This window comes from Scyliorhinus torazame, chromosome 19 (assembly GCF_047496885.1).
Source record: "Scyliorhinus torazame isolate Kashiwa2021f chromosome 19, sScyTor2.1, whole genome shotgun sequence".
In the NCBI taxonomy this organism is placed as follows: domain Eukaryota; kingdom Metazoa; phylum Chordata; class Chondrichthyes; order Carcharhiniformes; family Scyliorhinidae; genus Scyliorhinus; species Scyliorhinus torazame.
Window position 1 is genome coordinate 125241813 of NC_092725.1, and position 7248 is coordinate 125249060.

A 7248-nucleotide genomic window follows, 5' to 3' on the forward strand; every position below is an offset into this window, starting at 1 on the left:
AAGGATGAAAGATCACTTGGGAAATTTGTACTTACGATTGTCTGGATAGTTACAGAAACTCAGATACAATGGTTGCCCCAGATTTACTGTCTGCAAACCTGAAATCCAACAAACAGGAGGTTGAAGGAATCGTTTCATCATAGGCAGGAGCGAATTGTGTCATTCATTCCCCATCATGTGACAATTACATTTGCCATCAACCTATTGTGTGAACAATGCAACACATGGATACTGTTGTCACATGACAGCAACTGGCTTGAGATAGCAAACATCATATTTATCTGAAAGGCGTGTCCTGGATATGAACACCAGAGGGAATTCATTTCACCCAGTACAAGAGAGGGCCCCGTTTGAAAAATCCATCATAGGCAATGGTGTGGGGCTAATTTTTTTTAACCTTCAAGATTATGTTTCTTCATTACAGAGGCATGATCAGAACTACAACTGATAACACCAGAAACCTCTTGTTGCTTGGAATACTATTGTGAGTTTATCACCCAGAGATCTTCATTCTTTTGTTCAGTGACTGAAAGAGAATTGTTAGATCTGCAATGCTTTTGATTACCTGCTTGGAGAAACCGAGTAATATTGACTTTCAAGATTTCAAGTAATCTAAATGCATGTTACATCTTTGGACATCATCTCTTATGTGTGCGTGTCTCTGTGTCCGGGTGTATGAGGAGTGGGTGTTTGTTGTGATTACAATTTGGTTATAAATGTTCATCCTTTCTTTCAATTTTAACAGAGGAGAAAGCCGGTTTCATGTCTTCTTAAAAATCACAGCACGCAAAAGGTTAAAACACAACTTCTGAAAATTACATCTTGTTGTGGTCTGTCTAGAGATGGGCAAATGAGAAACTCTGTGCCTCTATTTATAAAGTAAGAAGTCTTACAACACCAGGTTAAAGTCTAACAGGTTTGTTTCCAATCACTAGCTTTCGGAGCACTGCTCCTTCCTCAGGTGAATGAAGGGGTAGGTTCCAGAAAAATATATATAGTCCTGCCTTGAGACAATTCACACCTCTTTAACCTGGGATTACCCTTCTCTCTGGGTCTGCAAAGATTTAATTAGCTGCAAATGCTTGCATTCAAAGCATTGTCTTGCATCTTTGACTTTGTCTCTATATATGTTTCTGGAACTTACCTCTTCATTCACCTGAGGAAGGAGGAGTGCTCCGAAAGCTAGTGACATCGAAACAAACCTGTTGGACTTTAACCTGGTGTTGTGAGACATCTTACTGTGCTCACTCCAGTCCAATGCCCGCATATCCACATCATGGCTACCATCTATTTATAAAGTCAAGGATCCCACGTGTCTTTTAATAATCTTCACACTGTGTCGGGCACCTTCAAAGCCTTTTGTATGTATACTTCTCTCTGTTCTTGCATCCTTATTGATATCACATTCCGTGGTTTGATTTGCCTGCGCTCTTGCTTCTTACCAAAAAGCATCACTTCACATTTCTCTGCATTAAATTTTATCTGCCGTTTGACCAATTCCGAACAGGTGCCGAATGTGGCGACTAGGGGCTTTTCACAGTAACTTCATTTGAAGCCGACTTGTGACAATAAGCGATTTTCAGTTCATTTCATTTCAAATCCCCCTGACGTCTGTTACCACTCTCCTCACTGTTCACTCCATTTCTCTGTCAGCTGCAAGTTTTGCAATTATGCAATGTGTGCCCAAGTCCCGGTCAAGATGAAAAGGAGCACTGTTCTCAACACCAGTCCCTGGGGGACATTACTGCACACTTTCATCCTGTGGCTAAACACCCTCTCACCACTTTCTGTTCTTTAGCCAACTCTGTATCCATGCAGGTACTACCGCTATAAACTGATTGGCTTCGATTTTACCAACGAGCTTCATCCTTTCGAAAGTAGTGCACCATCAAAATTTCTTGTTCATTCGGCAAAGAGCACGGTCAGTTTCGTTTCAATTCATTGATTCATGTTTTTTTTCCGAGCGCCAATTAATTTACCCGGATTCTGTTTTTTTCCAAACGATCACCCCTCACCACATTAGACTGACAGGACTGAGAAAGTCACAGGAGATCTGTTAGAATGAATGCACTGCTGGTCTCCTGTTGTGCTTGAAAATTATATCTCTTCAGAAACAAAGTTTAGTTGCGAAGTTCACCTCAAATGCATATACATATTTTGTACATGAACAATGTTCCGCCTTCGCTACATGTAAATCCTATATTTCTTACATTTTTGTGACAATGATATTGTGAAAGCAAGGTTAAGTATAATTTATGATATACTGAGGGATTTCTGTGAAACCGAAAATATAGAATTTCATAGATGTCTTTTTTATATCTTCTACGTTTCACATAAATGATGTAGGTGGCTGAGCTTTTTTTATAATCATTTATAAATCTGATAATGATTAAAAAAGGAACTCATAGCAGTGAAACACTTGGGCCAATTAAACCAGAATCCTAAATGACCCTCTTATGGATCGATCTGTTTAACACTACACTCCTGTATGCTTCACCCGATGTCGGTGTCTATGTATTTACATTGTGTACCTAGTGTTGCCCTATTATATATTTCCTTTTTATTTTATTTTATTTTCATGTACTTAATGATCTGTTTGAGTTGCTCGCAGATAAATACTTTTCACTATACCTCGGTACACGTGACAATAAACAAATCCAATCCAATCCAAAGTAGTTTAACATAGAACAGAAGACATGAAATGTGTTGGGACAAAGGGACGCTCATTGGCAACGGTAGGGGAAGAAACGTTGTATTTGCCATTATTGACTGTATACCATAATCCCCAGTCCATCTGAAATGGACTTGCGCATAGTGAATATGGACTGTATCTCCAGAGCATTGGACCTTTCGTCAAATCAATGATTTCCTATTGCATTGTTCACTAATGAGACCACATTTGGAATACAGCGTGCAATTCTGAACACAGACATTGTGGTCGGGGGAGGTCCATATAAAAGCAAGGAAAATGATATCAGAACATGAACAGGTATTTATGACGAGCTTCACAGAGATTAACTCCTGCTCGACGAATACATTTTACAATTTGGGAGTAAGGAGCATGGCACAAGCAAAGTAAAAATTGCTCGGGAAATGTCGAACATCTGGACAAGACATGGAGTCAGAATTTGCTCCAAGGATTGGTGAATAGGTGGAACAGGCTCTCAGCAAAAACAATGGCAATTCACCCCCTTTTTAAAAGAGTTGGGATTGAAAGGTTAATGGGGTCAATAGAGATAGGGGACACAATGGTTTCTAAACTGCTCAATAAAAGTAATTAATTAGATGGGCAGAGCATTGGGGTGTCTCACTCTTTTGCTGGCAGCCTAACTCAATACAAGATCGTGCTTCGATTTAGAGCAAATTGTACATGTTGATGAGAAAGAAGGGACTCGATAGGCGCAGCGAATGGACTTTGTCTGCATATGAGTCTTTATTTATTTTAGATAACCGGTTCGACATGGAACGAAACTTCCCAATTCCCAAATGCTCCTTCGCGCCCTTGCATTTCTCCATTTTGGAGAATAGAGAGAAAAATAAATCTCCACACTATCTCCAGATCAATTTCCTGTTTTGAAGTGAAGCAATGTTTCAATCCAATCTTCCGTGGACGGCGCATTCTGATCGCGCAGCACCGAAAATACTTCTGAATCGGGTTTCTTTGCCTTCGATGTTAACTCTGTCAAACTCGTTATTACCAAATCTTGGAACAAAGATGCGTTTGTTATCCGGAAACATGCGCGGGGGGGGGGGGGGGGGGGGGGGGGGGGGATGAAAGTGACAAACTGGAGCGAAATCAAGAGCGTGCAGATGTGCAATGCTAAAAAGCAGCGAAGGATTCGCGGAGAGGCATCATGACATGGAGCAGATTAGCAATCATTGAGTGTACATTTCAATGACAGGCTTTTAAAATAAAATGTATATCTTAATTAGAATTACACTTGGTGCGTGTGACGGTGGTGCTTACCCCCATAGGTATTTTATGGATATATTATTTCATTAAGCTTACCCTTGAATAAATACCACTTCATTGGCAGGTGGTCCAAAGTTCTCTTTAATTCAATCCAATTTCGGATGAATTGTCATATAAAAAGGTTCAACCCCCCCCCCCCCCCCCCCCACAATGAGGCTAAGGCTGCACTGGTCTCTATAAACCAGTTCACCTGCATTTGAAAGGTGCAATACAGTCACTTATTCTGCCCATGTTGAAATCGAGATAAACATTCTCTTTTCCCACCTGGAGAATTATTTTCTACTGCTTTTATTTAGATTCATTAAATGGTTTTCGGCCACTGTTACGTGCTTTCCTGACAATCCTGTTCATCAGTCGGTCTGATTCTCAAGGTTATCTTGCAGACGGGAGTTGACCTTGAAGATGCATTGCCGAAATGACCCAACCATGACACAATGGGCAAGAATGTGTAGGTTAGCATGGATCCATTCCTCCAGTTAATGATAAATTCACTTCGAAAATAGCAATCCCCTCACTGTAAATCCTGGGCAATGTGTTCTATGGGGTTACACAGTGATTACATTGTTCTGACACAGTTCAGATAGCATACCGCTAACAGCACTGTTTCAGGGCACAAGTCGATACAATTCCCCAGAATTTATGATTGTTATGAGAATCCTAATCGTGTCTTCTTCTTGTGTTAACTCCGCTTCAATTTCGTTAGAGGGGTTAAACCTTTTTTTTTTACAGAAACCTTTCGTGTGCGGGTACCAAAGAGAGACACCCAGTGTTTTAATTGTTCCCGTTTCTTCATTTCCAATCCTCCCGACGACACAATGATGCTGAGAAGCTGGAATATTTTTGTGGAACAAGGCGGGTCTGAGGATTCCATTACTCCCATCAAGAAAAGGCTGACTGGCTGATTGCTTTTCTTGTGCTATTTACCCGATTTGGAAGAAAGGCGCCGAATAGAATATGTCCCAAATGTTATATATCCCAAATAGAAAATATCCCAAATGTTATATATCCCAAATAGAAAATATCCCAAATGTTATATATCCCAAATAGAATATGTCCCAAATGTTATATATCCCAAATAGAATATGTCCCAAATGTTATATATCCCAAATAGAATATATCCCAAATGTTACTTCAAGGCTAAACTCGCCCAGCCTCTCACTGCGATGACGTTCCACTCCCGGGTTGGCGCCGCCTGAATTGCGTTATCAGCTGTAAATTGTGCTCTGTTTCCCAAGGGAATCTTAGGGATAGTCACCCTCCCCCACCCCCCTCCTTCTCATCCAAGGCTTTAATTTCAATGTGAACAAAGCGCGGTTGACCACATCTACTTCCTCATAAACATTTTTAAAAATGACTCAAAACTAAATCTGTAAAGTTCCTGGGGGTCCACTCGAACATCAGATTGGAGAGAGTGGATTCAAAGGCCAGGCAGTGACATAGAATCCCGCCAGTGAAGAATGAGGCCATTCAGCCCATCGAGTCAGCACCTACCCTCTGAAAGATCACCCTGCCGAGGCCCACTCCCCCACCTTAGCCCCATCTAATCCTTTGGACACTGAGGGCAATTGATCATGGCCAATCCACCAAACCTGCACATGTTTGGATACTAATGAACAATTTAACATGAATCTACCTAATCTGCACATCTTTGGAGCACCTGGAGGAACCCCAGGCAGACACAGGGAGAATGTACAAACTCCACACAGTCACCCAAGGCTGGAGTTGAACCCACGTCCCAGGCGCTGTGAGGCTGCAATGCTCACCACTGTGCCACAGTGAATATTGAACACAGTAAGAAGTCTTATAACACCAGGTTAAAGTCCAACAGGTTTGTTTCAAACACTAGCTTTCGGAGCACTGCTCCTTCCTCAGGTGAACCTAGTGTTTGAAACAAACCTGTTGGACTTTAACCTGGTGTTGTAAGACTTCTTACTGTGCTCACCCCTGTCCAACGCCGGCATCTCCACATCATTGAAGGCCTGACACTGGGGTTGCCCTGCCAACTGATAAGTAGCTGAGAAAAAGATCATCAGCTGGAAAACGTTAGTACAACCTGCCCCCCTACGTGTGTGTGCTGATCAACAAAAACAAAACGTACTGACCTATTTTCCAGTAGAAACCAGGCTACATTTAATAAGAAGGACATGGAAAGATAAAATAGAGAGAGAGAGAGAGAGTTCTTTGGACTTCACTAAAATTAACCTTTGATACCTGCCAACTCTGCCGGAGGGGATCTGCCATCGAGAGAACCCTTTCTCTCCACTGCGATGCTGTGTTTGAAGAGGGTGGGGTATGTTCTGCACAGCACAGTCTGGAGATTTTGCCATGGCTTTGTGATCTGGGCAATGCCAGTCTGCTGCACCTACCTATCAGCTTACGCTTCAGAAATCCCCATTGTAACAGTCATTCTCACACCAGCCAGTCCCTGGTATAAAAATACAAACGCTTACCAGCGCAAACTCGATCCGGTTTGGGAAACCAGCATAGATAGTTTGCACATTTAATGGATCCTGAGAGAATCTCATCCCAGGACCACCTTGAATTGCAAAAAAAAAAGAAAAGCTGCGAATGCTGAAAGTCCGCAATGTACCCAGAAGAATGCTGGTCATTCACAGCAGCTCCGGCAAAGGGGGAAACACAAGACAATGTTCCCGCTTCAGACCCTTGGTTTAAGGTAGGTTATAGATTTGGATTTTACTTTTGGGGAGTTATCTTTCAATACTCCTGATCTATCTTGTCCCACGCGCTGTAACTCACGGCCTCTCTTCAGTACACACGTTTATACAATCACAGGACTAGTTATCGCCGGGGAGGGGGGCCATTCGGCCCATTGGGTCTGCCTGAGCAACCCAGCTGATCCCACTTTCCCGCCCTTTTTCACCACAGCCCTTCCGACAATTATCCAGTCCCCCTTTTGAAAGCTGCAATTCGATCTTCCTCCGCCACACTCGTGGACAGTGCCCTCTACATTCTAAAGGCTATGTGCTTTTTAAAATGTTTTGGGGGTAGGCAGGAAAGTGGGGTTGACGTTACAATCAGATCGGCCAAGATCTTATTGAATGGTAGAGCGGGCTGGAAGGGCCGAGTGGCCTATTCCTGTCCCCAGCTGGCACCTATGTCCCTCGTGCCACCTCGGGCCCTTTTGCCAATCACAAATAAATTGGCACCCTCCGGTTCCCCACCCTTCTGTCAATGGTAACAGTTTCTCCCCCATCGACACTGTCCAGACCCCTCATCATTTTGGAAACCTCTATCAAATCTCCTCTCAGCGTCCT